The sequence below is a fragment of the Camelus bactrianus genome, chromosome 8 (genome assembly GCF_048773025.1).
Source record: "Camelus bactrianus isolate YW-2024 breed Bactrian camel chromosome 8, ASM4877302v1, whole genome shotgun sequence".
Taxonomy (NCBI): domain Eukaryota; kingdom Metazoa; phylum Chordata; class Mammalia; order Artiodactyla; family Camelidae; genus Camelus; species Camelus bactrianus.
In genome coordinates this window covers 84067120-84083236 of record NC_133546.1, presented here as the reverse complement: position 1 = coordinate 84083236, position 16117 = coordinate 84067120, and the positions used below count along the sequence as shown (strand labels likewise).

General features: G+C 35.5%; 1 long non-coding RNA gene across 1 annotated transcript; it reads right to left on the bottom strand.

Annotated features, from left to right (window-relative positions):
- Positions 1 to 8601: 8601 nt before the first annotated feature.
- On the bottom strand, positions 8602 to 14209 carry LOC141578498 (uncharacterized). Its single transcript, XR_012508881.1, has 3 exons — positions 13545 to 14209; positions 10681 to 10781; positions 8602 to 8736 (listed from the first exon to the last, which is right to left on the bottom strand). It is a non-coding gene; the product is annotated as an uncharacterized LOC141578498 (long non-coding RNA).
- Between the last annotated feature and the right edge of the window lie 1908 nt (positions 14210 to 16117).

Below are 16117 nucleotides of genomic sequence, written 5' to 3'. Positions count from 1 at the left end.
AAAGAGAAGCCTTGTCTTTTTTAGATTCGACATACAAGTGATATCACACTGTACTTGTCTTTCTCTGACCTATCTCACTTAGCATAATGTGCTCAAGGTCCATTGATGTTGCAAATGGCAGGATATCCTCCTTCCTTGTGACTGAATAATATTCCCTTGTGTATATGTATATGTGCCACATCTTTTGTATCCATTCATGTGTTGGCATTTAGGTTGCTTTCATTTCTTGGCTACTGTGGTTAATGCTGCAATAAACTTGAGTGCAGATATCTCTTTGAAATACTGTTTCTATTTTCTTTCAATAAAAAATAATAAAACTGACAATGGTCACTTAGAAAAATAAAAAGGCTTTAAAAAGTAGTTAACAATTTATTCACCCATCTATTCTAATCCTCATTAAGGAATGCTTGGTTCTAATTATTTACATTGTTTGTTAAATTCTTATGTCCTCCATGCCATTGTTCTGGATTATGTAAAGAGAGAAAAGCAAAGATCTTGTCCTCATGCAGCTTACACTGTGTATGGGCCTTACATAATGTTATTTAGGCAGAAATAAATATTGTAATTATAAACATGTATATATATATATGTGTGTGTGTATATAGATGTGTGTGTGTATATAGATATGTGTATGTGTATGTATGTGTATGTGTGTGTGTATATATACAAATATTTTTTGTGTAGTGATCAAGAATCTAAGTTGCAACCAAATAGTCTTTTTTTAAGTTTGGTTTCAACCTAGTGCATCTTGCCTGGAGATATAATTGTGTATTATAGAGCCCTAAGGACCAAATATGGTAACTTTAAAGTAAGGTAAAACCTAGAGTGCATGGTGATTGAAACAATGAATAAATAGATTAATGTTTGGATGTATGAATAAGTGTGACATTTGTTTATTATTTCAAAGGGTAATAAATATCCCTCTTATTACCTATAGGCCAAAAAGTAAAGGCTTTGGTGAAGAATTTTGTGTTTTTTGATCTCTATTCCTTTATCACCTGTACAAATTATTATGTTTAAACAAACTAAAGTGGATTCTGTTTCTATGACTGTACTAGGACTGATATGACAACTCTGGAATATTCTTCCTTGTGTCTCTTTTTCCATGGAAGTGTGGTTGTGCCACTCAACAGTGTTATTTGGATGGAATTCCTTTTACTTCAGATAATGTGATCTTATTCCTTAACCACTGTTCTGTGGACAGTGGTCCCAGGCTGCATTGAATATGGTGCTCACTCTTAGCCCAGGAAACAGTCCCTGATAAAACATGAGTAATGAATTCCTCCCCTGATATATTTGGTCTAAGGCCCCAATCTCTCTCTGCCCCTGCTGACTGTCCATTAATATAGAAAATGCAGACAATCAAGTTCTATTTCCCTCCCACTTAAAGTACCTAATTATTTTATTTTGATGAAATATGCACAACTATTTACTATTTTAACTATTTAAAGTGTACAATATAGTGGAATTAAGTATATTCACATAGATGTTACAATCATCATCACTATCTACCTCCAACCCATTGCATCATGCTCAGCTGAAACTCTGTATCCAATAAACAAGTCTCCATTTCCCTCTCCCCAAGCTCCTGGTAAGTGTGAGTAAACTTTCTGTTTCTATGAATTTAACTACCCTGGATACCTCATAATAATGACATCATATAGTATTTTTCTTTTTGTGACTGTCTTATTTCAGTTAGCATAATGTCCTCAGGTTTATTTCGACTGTAACATGTGTTAGAATATCCTTCTTTTTAAGGCTGAATAACATTCCATGGTAAGAATGTACTACACTCTATTTTATTTTTTTTAATTTTTAATTATTATAGTACTTTTACATTTCCACTTAATTTGTAGTTATTACAAAATACTGGCTATGTTCCCTTTGTTGTGCAGTACATCTTTGTAGCCTGTCTTATACTCAGTAGTGTGTTACTCCCACTCCTCCCACTCCTCCATACCTTTATTGCCTGCCCCACTTCCCACTGGTAACCACTGGTTTGTTCTCTATATTTGTGAGCCTGCTTCTTTTTTTGTTGTTGTTTTTGTTATATTCAATAGTTTGTTGTATTTTATACATTCTACATATAAGTGATATCATATAGTATTTGTCTTTCTCTGTCTGACTTATTTCACTTAGCATAATGCCATCCAAGTCCATCCATGTTTCTGTTAATGGCAAAATTTCATTTTTTATGGCTGAGTAGTATTCTATTGTGTGTGTGTGTGTGTGTAGTGTACAAAAAATATCTATACATACTATATCTATCTATATCTATCTATCTGTGTGTGTGTGTATATCATATCTTCTTTATCCATTTACCTGTTCATGGACACTTAGGTTGCTTCCATATCTTGGCAATTGTACATAATGATGCTATGAACATTGACATGCATGTATATTTTCAAATTAGTGTTTTTGGTTTTGGTTTTGCTTTTGCTTTTATATACCCAGGGGTGGAATCTGGGTCATATAGTAATTATATTTTGAGATTTTTGGAGAAATCTCCATACTACTTTCCACAGTGGCTGCATGAGTTTACTTTCCCACCAAGAGCCCACCAAGGGTTTCTTCTCTCCACATCATTGCCAATATTTGTTGCTTGTGTTCTTTTGATGACAGCCATTCTGACCAGCAAATACACTACAATTTATTTACCCATTCATACGTTAGTGGATAACTAGATTGTTTCCATTTTTTTGTACTGTATTGAATAATGCTATTATAAACATTGGTGTACAACTATATATTTGAGTTCTTACTTTCAGTTCTTTTGAGATATATAACTAAAGTTGAACTGTTGAATCAAATGGTAATTTTACGTTTAATTTTCTGAGGAATAGTTATACTGTTTTCTACATTAGCTGTTCAATTTGTTCCTACCAATGATGTACAGGATTCTCAATTTCTCTACATCCTTACCAAAATTTGTTTTCTGTTTCTAAAGAAATGGCAACCATATTAATGTGTGTGAAATGTATCTCATTTCCTTAATGAATAATGATGATGAGCACATTTTCAGGTACTTATTGGCCATTTATCTTTGTTATTTGGGGAAGGTGTCTTCAAGTCCTTGACTATTTTTGAAATGAGCTCTTTGTTTTTGTTTTTGTTGTTGCTGAGTTAAAGGGTTCTTTATATATTCTGTATATTAATTTCTTATCAAATGTATGATTTGTAAACATTTTCTCCCATCCTGTGAGTTACCCTTTATTCTTTTGATATTGTCCTTTGATATGCACAAAATTTTAAATTTTTGTAAAAACCAATTTATCTATTTTTTCATTTGTTGTCTACAAACACCTTTGGTGTATATCCAAGAAATCACTGCCAAACCCAATAGAATGAAGAGATTCCCCTACGTTTTCTTCTAAGAGATTTTGTTTAGCTTTTACATTTAGATCTTTGTTCTATTTTGAGTAAATTTTTGAATATGGAGGAAGGTAAGGGTATAACTTCATCCTTTTGCATGTGAATATCGAATTTCCTCAGTATCACTTGTTGGAAATATTGTGCTTTTCCCACTGAATGGTCTTGACACCTTTACCAAATCATTTGACCGCATATGAGAAGATTTATTTACTGTATTCGTCTATATGTCCATTTGGATTACAATAGTTTGTACTAAGTTTTGAAATCAGGAAGTATGATATCTCCCACTTTGTTCTTCTGTTTCAAGATTTTTTATTTGTTTATTTGGAATCTCTTGAAATTCCCTATGAATTTTAGAACTTTTTATTTTCTGGAAAAAATATTGGAATGTTGATAAGAATTGCATAAGATCTGTAGAATCTGTTGAGTAGTACTGACAGCTTAACAATATTAAAACTTCCCACCTATGAACATGGATGTCTATTTCTTTATGTCTTCTTTAATGTCTTTTGGCAATGTTTTCAGTATGCAAATCATTCTTCTTCTAGGCTAAATTTATTTTTAATTAATCACTTTGATCCTATTTTAAATGGGTTTGCTTACTTAATTTTTTGAATTGTCATGTTAGTGTATAGAAATGCAACTGATTTTTAATTGTTGATTTTGTATCCTCCAAATTTGCTGAATTCGTTTATTTTTTCTATTTTTTGGTGAAATCTTTGATATTTCTATATTTAATATCTTGTCGTGTGTTGAGAGAATTTATTTCTTCATTTCCAAATTTAAATCTCTTTATTTCTTTCCCTTGTTTTATTACACTGGCTAGTACCTCTAATACTATGTTAAATAGAGGAGGGAAAAATGGGCATTACTGTCTTTTTTGTTATCTTAGGGGAGAAGATTTCAGTCTTTCATCATTGAGTAGGATGTAGCTGTGGATTTTTCATGCATGGTTTTTATCATGTTGAGGAAGTTTTCTTCTATTCCTAATTTTTTAGTATTTTTTTAACAGAAAAATTATTAAATTTGATCAAAGGATTTTTGTGAATCAATTGGATTACCATTTTTTTTCTTTGCTCTCTTAATGTGGTATATTATATTGATTGATTTTTCTATTTGGAATCTACAGGATGTAATCAACATTTATAGAATACCAAAAACATCAGAATACATATTTTCCTCAAGCTAACATGAAACATTCACCAAGATAGACCTCATTATGTATCATTAAACACTCCTTAAAAATTGAAAGGAACAGAAATGTTATAATGTATGTCTCAGACTAGAGTGAAATTAAACTAGAAATCAACAATGGAAAGATAGCTGGAAAGTCCTAAAATACCTGGATAGTAAACAACACACTTCTACATTATACATAGGTCAAATAAGTCTCGAGGGATTTTAAAATGTATTCAATGAAATAAAAATAAAAATACAACTCATCAAAATTTGCAAAATGCAGTGAAAGTTGAAGGAGACTTGTAAGATACTTTTGTCATGATATATAATCTTATGGAGACCATAAACTCAATTATGGGAAGGGGAATAGGAAGACACAAAGCAGCAGTTCCCAGGAAGGGAAATGATCCTAAAATTAAATTCATAAATGGTTTCCAAGCAAAGAACAAATCCAGGGTGTTGCCAGAAAAGAAAAGAAAAAAGATGGAGGGGTCAAATATGAAATGAAGGACATGACTGAAGATTCTTTTCCTTAAACCTCAGAATCATTACGGTTGCATCCTTGGAGTATGACATAATCAGAAAAAGACTCTCTGAGGAGATACAGTATGTATCATAGATGCTCTCAAACAATTGGTCTTCTGGAAAGTTTAAGGGAGTTTTTCCTCAGACTTCTCAGCAAAAACCCAACGTAGAAATAGGGCTACATTGAAAGGATTTGTGGGTTCAGCATTGTTGAGCCTTGATGAAGCTCACCTCAGAAGGCTTAGACCAAATTGGAGGGTATTTGTGCTAATGAAGAGCTACAGGGGAACCTGTTGACCCTGCCCTGGCACTCCCATGCATGACTATACTTTCATACATTTTTCCTTACCACTTTATTCTCTTATCTATTTTTACCCTTTGTTTTTCTTTCTTTTCTCATTTCTTCACCCCTTTTTGGACAGTTTTGTGTAAGTAATGGACAGAGGACAGGCCTTGGAGTCAGAGAGCTTGCATCTGAGACTAAGCTCTAGAACCAAGCTAAGTGACCTAGAATATGTTAAGTCTAATCTCTTCACTTGCATTAATGTAGGAATAATATCTAATTTACTGTGTGATCATGAGGATTAGAGATAGTAAGTGTACTTCCTTAAAGGTAGAAAGTGTCCAATAAGAGTGGCTGTTATATTGTTTTTATTACTGTTGCTACAATTTTGTTTATGTGGTTGATTTGGGTTCTTGGAGCAGCTGTTAGTAAACTCTACACTGAGTTTCTTTACTCTACATACTCTTTAATATGATTATTTTTATGAGGTTGATTTTGATAGCTGATATTGAACTCTCTTAGTCTCTTTACAGCAGAGTATCCATCCCAAGATGCTTTGAGTGCTGGCTTCTAGAAATGCTTACATGATCTCCCTTGAGAAATGCCTGGGAACTTGCATCCTCCTATGTCTCCAGTTCTCAAAAGATTTCTTCTCAGAGGATTCAAGCAACAAATCATCTACAGGAATTGCCATCTTATGCTTTGCTTCTAACATACTAACATTAGAAAATTATTTTTTAATTTTTATTTTTAATACTACAAATATATCTTAGGCCTTCCACTAGCAACCAAAGATAGAGCAAGCCCTCAGTTAAAGAGAATGCTAATCTATACTGTATCAGTTTCCCCTTCCTGGCTCCACTTCTGGCACAATGGTGTGCAACTCAGAATCACTCCTCAAAAAAACTGATGAAAACTATTTTTAAAACACATTTAAAAATAGTTGGCCTTATGAGCATCCACAAATGGAAATGCCGCTACAGATATACAGCAAATGAAGACACATTTACTAAAGAATATTTACTAAAGCTCCATAAAATGATGAGTCTTTAGTTTTTGAAGATCCGCACTTTTCCCCTCTCCACTCATTGAGCTGGGAACTCCACCCAGACTTGTACAACCAAGAACACAAGTTTTTGACTCCCCCCAGGTCCTGGTTGGAGGGTTGTCTTCCTGGGAAGGACATGACATTAGCATTTCTCATACTGCCCCTAGATAATTGTTGCTGAGGCAAAGTTCTGTACTACTGCAGCCAACAGGTGGGGGCCCCATTCTTCCACCACATTTCCTCTCATGAGACAAAGGTTCTACCTTGGGCACGGTAGGACATTGAGGTCCCAATTGCTATTGACTCAGCTCATAAGACAGGGGATTGTGCCAAGGGAGACAAGCCAAGGACACCTGGGGCTCTTGCCCATATATCCACTGAGCACTTACTTCTTCAAACTGGGCTGTCACTTAGAATTGACCTATTGTTCCTTACTCCAGCACCAGAGTTGTGGCTCAGAGATTTTCCCTCGGAGGAAAGGCAGACCATAGAACAGAGAGCTCAAATTATCTCCCCAAAGGAGCCAACTTTATTTGCAACAGCATATGAAGTTCAAATCTAAGTGTGCTTTCAAAAACAGTAGAAGTGTTGGTGAGAGGCAATGGGGAGAAGACTGATAAATTCATTGAAGATACAGGCTAAATGATAAGCCAACTTGTTGCTGGAGAAAAATAAGAAACCAGCTGCAAGAACTAGAGTCTGAATAAATTTCAAACTTTGACCATCAGGAACTGTCCCTTCATAGCAGCCTGAATTTGACTGGATTAGGGTGTAAATAATTTATTCTCCAGGGCATTGTTATGAACAATAGAGCTTTTAACCAGCAGTTAGTGGAGTTTCATAGGTTAGTGTGGTCAGGTAACTAGACAAACACTGCCTAAGTCCTGCTAAAACCTTGTTATCCCAAAGTGGCTGGGCATGTCCAAGGATGAATCCCTGAGGAAAAACATCAGAGGCTTTACCCTGTGTCTGTTTAGGGGATAGAGGAGGAAGAGAAGGGAATGGACAACACTAAAATAATCCAGTTAGTCTTTAAACAAGTAAACAAGCTAACAACAATGACAAGCACTGAAAGAGGGGAGAGATGAAGCCAGTACCCAAAGTTGCTGCAATATCTAAAATGTTCATTTTCCAAAAAATATGAGACATGCAAAATAAGCAGGAAATTATGGCCTAGATACCAGAAGAATAGCAGGCAATAAAGCCACCTGCAGGAGAGACCAGATGTGAGAAAAGAAGCCATTATAAATATGTTCAAAGAAACAAAGAAAACCATGATTTTAGAAGTAAAGCATGATGACAGTGTCACATCACATAGAGAACATTAATAAAGACACAGAAATTATTAAAAATAACCAAATGGAAATTTTGGAACTGAAAGGAGCAATAACTGAAATTTAAAAATTCACTAGATGGAATCAATAATACACTTAAACGGGCAGAAAGTAAAAGTACTTAAGAATAGATCAATAGAAATTATGCAATCCAAGAACAGAGTGAAAAAAAGAATGAAGAAAAAATGAGCAAAGTCTCAGAGAAATGTGGGACACTAATGTATACCAACAGACATGTAAAGGCAGCACCAGAAGAACAGAGAAGGAAAGGAGCAGAAAAATATTTGAAAAATTAGTGGCTAAAAAATTCCCATTTCCTAAAATATTTAAATCTACATATCCAGGAGGTTCAACAAACTGCAAGTAGGATAAACTCAAAAAGACCCATGAATAGACACATAGTAAAAATGCCAAAGAAAATCTTGAAGGCAGCAAGAGGAAAATGACATCTTGCTTAAGAAAACTCGTATAAGATTAACAGTTGACTTATCATCAGAAACAATAGAGGGCTGAAGGCAATAGGATAATCTATTCTCAGCCCTCAAATTTTAAAAGCTCTTAATCAAGAATCATATATCCAGCAAAATTATCATTTAAAAGTGAAGATGAAATAAAAAGACATTTGGAAAACAAAATCTGAAAGAATCTGCTGCCAGTAGACCTACCTTACAACACATACTAAAGTTAGTTCTTCAGGCTGAAAGCAAGTGACCCAAGACAGTAATTTGAATACACACACACACAAAACAAAGAACACTGATAAAGGTAATTATGCAATTATAAAGGAGTATAATTGCCTTTTTCTTATCCTTTCTTACCTTGTTTAAAAATCATAAGGCAGTATACATTTAATTGTATTTGTGGGCATATAACATACAGAAATGTAATATATTTTCCAATAGCAGGGCAAAGAGGTTGGGGAGAACAAACCAACATTGGGTTAAGAATTGACTCCAGATGTTTCACTTGAATCCAAAGGAACAAATGCATAGAACCTGAAATGGAAAGAAGGCTAATATGAGAAAAATTATACATATAACATAAAAATTGTGTTCTACACTGGAAACAGACACAACACTGGAAACTGACTATAACTCAATTTAAAAAAAAGAAAAATTATACGTATAAACTTGCTCTCTTTTCTCCTCTCAGCTTCTTTAAAAGACATAAAATTACATAAAGGAATAATAATTATAATGATGTACTGTCGGGCTTATAACATGCATAGAGATAATACCTATGACAAGAATACCACAGTAAGAAAGAAAAGAGAGTAGAGCTATATGGGAATGCTGTTTCTACATTCTCTGAAATTGCTGGTGTAATTGTGAAACTGTTTTTGATAAGACATATATGGTAAGGCCTAAAGCAATCACTAAGTAAAAACTAAAAATATATAGCAAGAAAATCATTAAAGAAGTTAAAAAGTAATATTAGAAAATATTCAATTAATGAAAAAGAAAACAGTAATGCCAAAAAAAGACTTGAGGTGTAGAGAAAATAATAACTTAAATGAGAAATGTAAATCCTATTGTTTTGCTTAGTTTTGTTTTTATGAACTCTGGATACAAGTCCCTTATCAGATATATTATTTGTGAATATTTTCTACCATTTTGTGGGTTGTCTTTTCATTTTCTTAACATTACTTTTTCAATTAGTGCTATGTCTCTCTCTCTCTCTTTTTTTTTTTTTTCCTTAAAATGAATCAGAGCAAACACAACATGTGTACAAATCTATAGATAAAGCTGCTCTGGAAAAAATGCATAAATACATGGCAAAGAAATGAGACTTGGCATTTTAATGCTGATCATGCCATCCTCAGTGCCATAACACCAAATCTGTGCTTGCAACACAGTAAACTATGTGTATCTGCTATACCCTACTTCTCAAATCCAGGACTTATGAACTCAAATCAGAATTTGCCATCAATAACTCAAACTTGAATTCCTGTACTAGGAATGTCTCCAGTAGAGAGCACTAATGTTTTTTGAATATTCGGTGTAAGTAGCTTTAATTGAGATAAGGCCTAGGAAGGAGTTACAACCATTTCCCATTCCCATATATCTGGGTACACAAGACATAGGCATTTATTCCATATCTATTAACAGTTTACAGAGCACCCACTGTCCCCAGGCACCACATTAGGCCTTGGGATCCTGAGGAGGAAAAGATACACTCTTACCCTCAAGGAATTTGGCCTAGTGAAGAAGACTGTCTCAATCCCCTAATAACATCTCCTTGCATCAATCAAGGAAAGCATTTACTAATCATGCACTTTCCTATCACAAACTACATACATATATGTAGAAAAGCACATGGACTGTAAGCATTTGCAAACAGTAGGTTCAGGAGCGCCTTAGAGAAAATCTAGTCAAAATCTCTCATTTTATACCTGGAAACTAAACCCAGAGTGGATAAGTGACTTACCCACGATCACGACAAGAACTAAGATTAATATGGCACTTCCTATACGCCTAGAACTGCTCTAACAGTATTGTTTATTTAATCCTCACCACAACTCATTTTTGAAATACAAAACTAAGGCACAGAAAAATTAATTAACAACAAAAATCAAACAGCTCACAAGGGCAAAGTCAGGATTTGAATCTAATTAGTCTTGCTCCAGAATCCATACTTTTAGTCACCATGCTATATTTAAGTAGCTATGTCTAAAGGCAGTCATGATTTTCTGACTCATGTTTTTACACTGTCTTGTTATTTTATACTGTCAGGGTTTCCAGCATCTCTAGAACCCATTGGTCAAAAATTATCAAAAAATCTCAAGATATTATGGTACTTCAAAGTCACAAGATCCTCGATTTGGGGAAAATGGCTCAATTCAACGTGGATGTACATGTTACCAGAAGGTGAAGATGAAGACATGCACAGACATGAGAAATATAATAAGTAATCTTGTAATAAGTATTCTTTTATCTTACTTTGACAAATGTTGCCACTTCTGTCTCATTTCCTTGTCTTCCTGAATCACTTCCATGTACTCCTTCTCACTTCCAAATCCCAGTCTTTAAGTGTGTTGATTCTTCAATCAAATAAGAACATGTTAATGTAGACAGAGCTAGGGATTAAATCTTGAGAGGACCCTGCACTATACAAGATAGAGAAAATGTGCATTTCAGAAGCCTCAGACTTCACTTCACCCATTCATTTATTATCTAACAAATATTTATTGGGTGCCTGCCATATGCACAACAATGCACTGGGTTCTGGGGATGTGCTAGTCTATGTGATGGATGTGACCTTTACTCTCCTGAGGTCCACAGTCTTACAGCATTCCTCCAGAGTAAGTTAGGGATCAATAGTTAAGCACTTGTCAATTCTCAACCCGTTGGGCCTCTGAATGATGCCTGAGCTACAGGAGGATGAACAGAATGACTCAGCAAGACTGGGGACTGCTAAGAGATGCTGTCACTCTCAGGTGTGCAGACTACAGAGGAGAGAGCATGTTATTTTGAAATGACAGTAATACACTGAGTGATATGCATGAACTATAAAATACTTTATAAATAGAAATTATTTGCATTATGATTATGTTTTGTCAGAATGCACACATCTTTTTTTGTGTGTTTGTGTCCTTGAGGACCCTGAAGAACAAAATTTTGTAACTGATTATTGAATTGGTTAAGTAAATTAAGCAAATCCAGGCATTTTATTTGATAATCAAGTTCACTCAAAGATGAAGGTAAAATTATAAAATTTACACCCACTTACATATTTGTTTCATCCTTTAGTATGCTTCCCCCCCTCATTTTTACTTGTAATCAATCTGTCTGTAACTCCCCCAGTTACACAGAGGCCTTTACCAGACACAAAAAGCTATTCTGCTCACAAAAACAACAGGCTTCCTTAAGCCTTAAGTTTTTATATTTTTAATTTGCCCTTTAGGTCTCAATTTCTCTGAGAAATCTGGGAAGTCCTCTCCACTTTAGCCCACTCTTTCATCTACCAATGTAAGACCCAACTACATTTGCCCTTCAATTTTGTAATGAGATAAAGGACGCCTGATTTATTATCATACTGCTCTTTTTCATAAGGTGACCTGGTTACATTCAGCTATTATAAAGCATATTTGAGTCATAGGCTCTGAAACATGTCAATATCCTGTACTAGGAGATTTTAATCAGCCCTGAATTTGCTCATATATCCAGCTATATATTGGCCTCTATTTTTTTTTAAACTATAAGTTTCTTGAGGGCACATGTTTATTTGTTTTTAAATCCTCCAAAAACAATTTGGTGGAGAGACTGAATTGGAGATAAAGAAGTTAGCAGAGATAAATTAGTAGAATAAGTGGATAACTGGAAGGTGTGCCTGCATTTGGATACATAGCATTCAGGAGACAAAGACAAAGAGAACTGTGGTGTAGGGACACACTGAGGTTTGTTTAGTTAGTCCCCACTGATTTATCATGTCCAGCCTAACGGTCCCTGGAGGAATGCTTGGAGACTTGTGGACCCCAGGAGGGCAAAGGCCACATCCATCAAATGGACCAATGTATCCTCAGAAACCAGTCCAGTGTTTTGCACACAGTAGGCATAGAATAAACATTTGTTGGATGATAAATGAGTGGTAAGATGAAACGAAGTCTGAGATATCTGGAACATGAAATATTCCTATCTTCTTTTCTGATATAGTCCAGGATAGTTACATTAAACACAGAAAACAGAAACTCCTGCCTAGACTGTTAGTGGCTTGCCCCAGATCTCACTGCCAGAAGAGCCACCAGCAGAAGCCAAGATACCAATTCTCATACACTTTCTGACTCATATCTTTTCCTCTATTTCTAAAATGTTCTGAATCTTGTTCTTTTACAATTTATATTGATTCTTAAAAATTCTTAACAAACTATATATATATGTGTGTATATATACATATACACACACACACATACACACATACATATGCATACATATTATGTCCTAGTCTTAGAGAATCAGTTAAGATTAGAATTGAAGTTCAGTATTAAATGTGTATTACAATTAACAGATAGCCTAATATTAGGCCAAGAAACACATATGCACAAATACATACACGCACAGTCATTGAGGAAAAAAAGATGGGAGGGTCATGGAATCAAGGCCTAGCTGGTATTAGACCTGGGTTACTTCAAATCAAAGAAATGAAAAAGTTGACTATGAGGAACCTCAGAAACCAGCTGTTTTCACAGTATCAGGAAAACTTTGCCCAGATTTCAACATGGTCCAGGGAACACAGATTGAATTCTTACAGGGATCCCAGCAAGCACTGTCTCAGTCACTAGCAGAACCCATCAGGGCTTTTTTTATATCACTTCACAGGAGCTAAGGAGCACTAACTCTGCTTTAATTCTAAGCTTTCAGCCTGGCTTCACTTGCAAATATTTTTTTAGAAGTCTTCATTTTATGGATGGGAAAGAGACAATAGTCAATAACTGGCTGGCTCCTGTGTGGCAGATTCCAATATGGGACCCAGATGACAGTACATATTCTTTAAATGGGATGCATGGGAAACTTTCAAAGAAATATTTGGACATCTTCCCAGAAGACAGATTAGCTGGAGATGGCGGGCATCCTGCTGCAGGAAATCGTGTTTTTCCCTTGAAGGAGAGCCTGGAAGATCACCTTCCTAACACTTGTCATAAAAGGAAGGGATGTCATATAGTTAAGGCAGAGGGTCAATCAGCATAGTGGGCTGAGAACACAGAGTAATTGGTCATGAATATTTAAGACTGGGACCATGATAAGGGATCAGCTCACACAGAAGTGCACAGCTGGCCTTGCACAATTACAGTTTCTAGTCAAGCTACCTTATTCCAAAAACACTTGCAATGTCGACCTCATCCTGTCCTTGGACTTCTCACCACTGAGCTCATTCTCAGGGGTCACTCTCAGAATTTCTCCCAGGCCCGAGGAGAGCTCACATTAAAACTCTGCAAACAGGAGATTGAAAAGTTCAGGAAAACATGGTGAAGTCTTTGATCAAAAATAAATAAAAATTCTTCATCAATGACAATATGCTCAATCATACACAGTTGAACCAGCAGGATGACTTTCTGAGAATGCAAAGCCATGAATGCCTACTCACTTTTGTTCTTTTCTTCTGACCTGATGTCTCAGTAGGACTAACAAACTTGAACCCTGGTGTTGAGAAAATATTGCAAAGTAGTATTTCAATTGAGCACTGTAAAGCTAGCCAAACTTTCCCAGACCCATGTTCCTATGCTCCTCCTTCAACCCTGCATGGCCCACCAACCTCTCCTCCCCTTTCAGGTGCTGCATGCTTCCCCTGTAGATTACATACCTCTGAGAAAAGGAATAATGATTCCTGTTTACCTTCGTATTCTGCCTCACCTCTCCAGAACTCCAGTGCTTTCTTTTATACACTGTAGAATTTCAATGTTTTAATTAATTGAAAGAAATAGAGAATTTTCCATTATCAGAAATAATTTTATAATACAGAATTGGAAAATAACTGTTAATACTTGATAATATTCTGTCTTCCATTAATCATAAAAATTTTCTCATGACACAGAGAAATCTGAACTCTTATCAAGGCAGCCACATAGAGCAGAGATGATGACACTCAGAGTCTCTCTTTTTTTAATTTTTTTTTTATTTTTTGGTTTGGTTTGGGTTTTATTGTTTTGTTTTGTTTTTCAGGGAATCAACTCATAAAGGCCCTGCCAAACCTAGGAGTGAGTTGATTGCTCCATGTAGGTCATGCAGTTCAATAACACAATTTGTAGTGATCCTTTCATTTCTGTTATTTGTGACTCTGCTTGTGCCATTGGGCAGAGGAACCGGCCACATTGCTGCTCACAGTCATCTCCTTTATCATATGAATGTGAGGAGCCTACCACTAGATATGTCCCCAAACCAATGGGATGCTGTAGAAAACAGATTATTTCTATGTCTTTTTCTTCTGGATTTTCTCAGGTTACCAGAAAGAGATTGACTGAGCCCTGAGGGTGGATTGGTCATTTTTAAGACAATATTTGGGGCAGATAAGGCAAACATATAGAATTTAGGTCTTTCTAAATTTTACTTCTCTTTCATGAGTCTCTTTCTGATTATTATCACCTGCACTGATCCATCTCTTCATGTAAGTAGTACTTGGTTGTTTTCTATGTGTTCACCTAAGTTCTGAGCTGCTTGAGGTCAGAAACCAAGATTGATGCTTTTTGATATTGTTCTTGATATCTAGCATACTGATGGGCACAGAATGAGTGCTTAATAATTATGATGAGACTTCTAAACACAATTTTACACTTTGACAAATTTGGCTGTGGAAATAGTGACTGAGTCTTTTAGAATTTTCTATGAACAGAATAATAAATGTATATAGGAAATTTATAAAATATAGATGGGAAATAAAATACAGCAGCATCTTTCAGAGACACAGCTTCTCTTTCCTTTCTCTTTCCAGATCCATGCAGGTGACAGATCTTTCTCTGTCCACCTCTGATGGAGACTATATTCTTTACTGTCCAGTAGCATATTCCCTTTGATTGTCTCTTAGGTATGCAGAATTGTGAGCATATTCGAACTTTCCTTCTTTCCTTCTGTCTAATTCTTTTCAGCAGTTTTACACACACACACACACTTCCCGCACCACCAATCTTTTGCAGATTATAATCAGGAGTTCTTCAGGCTTCTGCCTAAGAGGGTGGACTTTGCAGACTGGTGGGCCTGGGTTTGAACCTTACATGATCACTTTGGATGTTTCTGGATTAGTTAAAATTAGCTGCCAGTTACAGAGACTGCAAAGAACAGTGGCATAAACAAAGTGATGTTTGTTTCTCTTTCACATTAAACAAATTTCTAGAGAGAAAATCCAGAACTGGTATTATGATTTCACAAATCTCCTGAGGCTTAGGCTGGTTCCACTTTTTAGGTTTGCTAAACATCAGATGAGGTCCTCAATCTCATAGCCCTAGTTGGAGCTTTATCCATCACATGCAATGTAGAAAGGAGGAAGGAAGGAAGGGAAGGAGACAGAGGAAGGCAAGCATCTATGTTCTCTTAAGGAAATTTCCCAGAGGCTGTCATACACTTCCTGTTACATTTCATTGACCAGAATTTACTATTGTGACCTCACTAAGCTGGAATAGAGACTGGGGAATGTTGTCCTTATTCCAGACAATACTCAGCTGAAATGTGGGCGGTTCACATCCTTAGAAAGAAAGGGGGAAAGGAGCATCGGAGTAGCCAAATACCAGTTACTCTATACCACTTTTTTCTTGACTGTTATTATCCATCTCACAGGAGTCTTAGGATTAAAATAAATGTTACTATGAAAGCATCTAATACAGTATCTAGCATAAAACAAGCTTTCAGTTAATGTTAGTTAATATCCCTCCTTATTCCTTTTTTGTGAATT